Source organism: Penaeus chinensis, chromosome 31, assembly GCF_019202785.1.
Source record: "Penaeus chinensis breed Huanghai No. 1 chromosome 31, ASM1920278v2, whole genome shotgun sequence".
NCBI classification, from domain to species: Eukaryota; Metazoa; Arthropoda; class Malacostraca; order Decapoda; family Penaeidae; genus Penaeus; species Penaeus chinensis.
Window position 1 is genome coordinate 24,491,324 of NC_061849.1, and position 2,500 is coordinate 24,493,823.

General features: G+C 40.2%; 2 protein-coding genes across 5 annotated transcripts in view; one reads left to right on the forward strand and one right to left on the reverse strand.

Moving 5' to 3' along the window:
• The window catches only part of LOC125041952 (prolyl 4-hydroxylase subunit alpha-2-like), a 183,044-nt gene that overhangs the window by 91,565 nt on the left and 88,979 nt on the right, over window positions 1-2,500 (forward strand). The gene's annotated exons all lie outside the window — the stretch shown is intronic.
• Window positions 1-2,500, reverse strand: part of LOC125041953 — a 17,695-nt gene that overhangs the window by 8,090 nt on the left and 7,105 nt on the right. Inside the window, exon 1 of one of the 3 annotated variants that reach the window (XM_047637391.1) lies at window positions 411-505. The exons of 1 other annotated variant lie outside the window; for it this stretch is intronic. The gene's annotated coding sequence lies outside the window, so the exon portion shown is untranslated. One more of the 3 variants, XM_047637390.1, reaches the window with a different exon arrangement.

Genomic DNA, 2,500 nt, shown 5'->3' on the forward strand with positions numbered 1-2,500 from the left:
CTCTTTAAATCTTGCGTTCGTGCGTGCGTTGAAGATGAAGTCTCTGAAGCTATCCCGTGTCACTAGCATTCAGCTTGGGTGTCTTGCAACTCAGTTAACTTCCTCGTCTTGATTCTTAATGAACGCGGTGTCGCTCGCGAATCACAAGTCAGATCAAAGACCGGTATGGTGTAGTGCAAGTCAGTTCGTGCGATGATCTGCCCATGAGAAAGTTCACGGTCACTTGTTAATTATTGCTTCTGCTTTCTCCAAGCACCTCTTTTCCAATTTAATTCCTCGGTGTCACGCCGCTCTCAAGTCATCGACTCAGACTGTCACTTAGAAAAGTAATTTCGAAATTTTCCCTCGTAATTGGAGTCGGCAAAAACACAACAGTAAATCCCTCTCGTACAGTACACTGTTATATGTACCTGGAACACCTGTGTATGTGTGTGTCTGTGCGAGTATTCTTGAGTCAGATGCCACTGCTACCGTCACCGTCGGCACCTGCACTACTAATAAAATGCATGGCTGGCCGAATATCATCCACACCTAATCTGATCCCCCCCTCCTCTCCCCTCCCTCTCATGCTTCCTCTTCCCCTCCCCTTTCCCTTCCTCCTCCTCCACTCCCCTACCCTTTCCCCTCCCTCCATTACCTCCTCATGCCCTCCCTCCTTTCACCTCCTCCCTACCCCCTCTCCTCCCCCCTAGCACCAGTCAGGGATGGCGCTTCTAGGAAAGTTCCTCAGGCTTTGCACTGGGGAACTCCCTGCCCCAGCCAGGAAGGGGTAGGGGGGGGGGGGAGGTCCCAAGGGAGCAAAGACCGCTTTTCCCTTTGAACTCATGCGCGCGCAGACACTCACACAGCACACATACACAGACACACAAACGCGTACATATCCAAGAACATACACATTCAGTCTCCCTATTCCATTCATGTGGTCGACGTAGCAACGGGTTTCCCAACGCCCATTCCTATTATCTCACATTTGCATACGTATTTTTTTATTTCTTCGAATCATGCTCTACAATAAGAAACAGAGGGAGACAGAAAGAGGAAGAAGAAGAAGAGAGAGAGAAAGAGAGAGAGAGAGACAGATAGATATACAGAGAAATAGAGAAAGATAGCGAGAGAGACGGGGAGAAACGGATGTGACTGGCACTGGAGAAACAGAGCGAAGACAAGTTTATAACCTTATCGAGGGCAACTTCAACCCGACGGCACTTTGGAAACTTCAAACGAGATCGCGGGCGTTGGCGTAGCACAGGGCGAACATCCGACGGCGTTTGGAGAGTTGCAAATAAGAAGAAAAAAAAAGAGATATTTGATAGATAAGTAAATTAGTTACTCTCTTTATATGCCTCTGTCTCTTCTCCTTTATTTGTCTCCTCTTCTTTTTTCTTGCTCTTTCTGTGTCACCCCTTCCTCTTTCTCTTCTCTTCCCCTTTTTTTCTTCTGCCTCCTCCTACTCTTCAACCCCTTCCTCCCTTCCCCGTCACTCTTCTTCCTTCCTCCTATTCCTCCTCTTCCTCCTCATTCGCTCTCCAATTTACCCTATTCGCTCGGTCGAGTTCCAGTATCGACCTCGGCACGCATGGCATCTACTAACTGTTTCTGTATCACTCAGGAACCCAGACTTTCTACAACCTGGATTTATGAGTAATATTTTTTTCCGGGTGTTATACCGGGGCAACAGACTAACGGGATTTTTTTTTTAATTGCTTGTTTACTTATTTGTCTTCTTGGTTGAATGCCATTGGTTGTTTGCCTAACTGTCTCCGACCAATCCTCCGTTTTTCTTTTTGTTTTCTGTTGTTTAAAAAGGTTTGCTAAATGCAGCATCATAAAAGTGTAAAACAATAGTGCTGATGGTAGTAACAACGTTGATAATGATAATAGTAATAGTAATAACAATAACAATGTAACAATACAGTAACAAGAAAGCAACAAGAAATATATAAAACAATAAAAACAATATATAAAAGTAATGATAATGATGATAATATTTAACATGATGATTATGACCGATGATGATGACAAGAACAACAGTAGCAGTAATAATAGCAAAAATACTGATTATAAAAATGATGATGATTATATTGATGGTGACAATGATCATGCTTTCCATTACCATTAGAGTTGCCAGTTCAATCGTCACGATTATGATTTGTATCAGTTCTAGCACTGATTATTAATGCTATTGTGTTCATTACATTGTTATTTGAATGTTGTTGTTGTTGATATTATTATGATAGTTATTATTATTGTTATTATCATTATTAGTATCACTGTCTTATTATTATTATCATTATCATCACTGTTATTCCTTTTATCAATATTATTTTTAACATTATAAGTATTATTATGATTATCATTATTATTGTTAATATAATTATAATTTCTATCATCATTATTATTATAATCATAGTTATTATTATCATTATTATATTTATTATTATTATAATTACTACTACTTCTACTACTATCATTATTATCGTCTTTATTAATATTACTATCA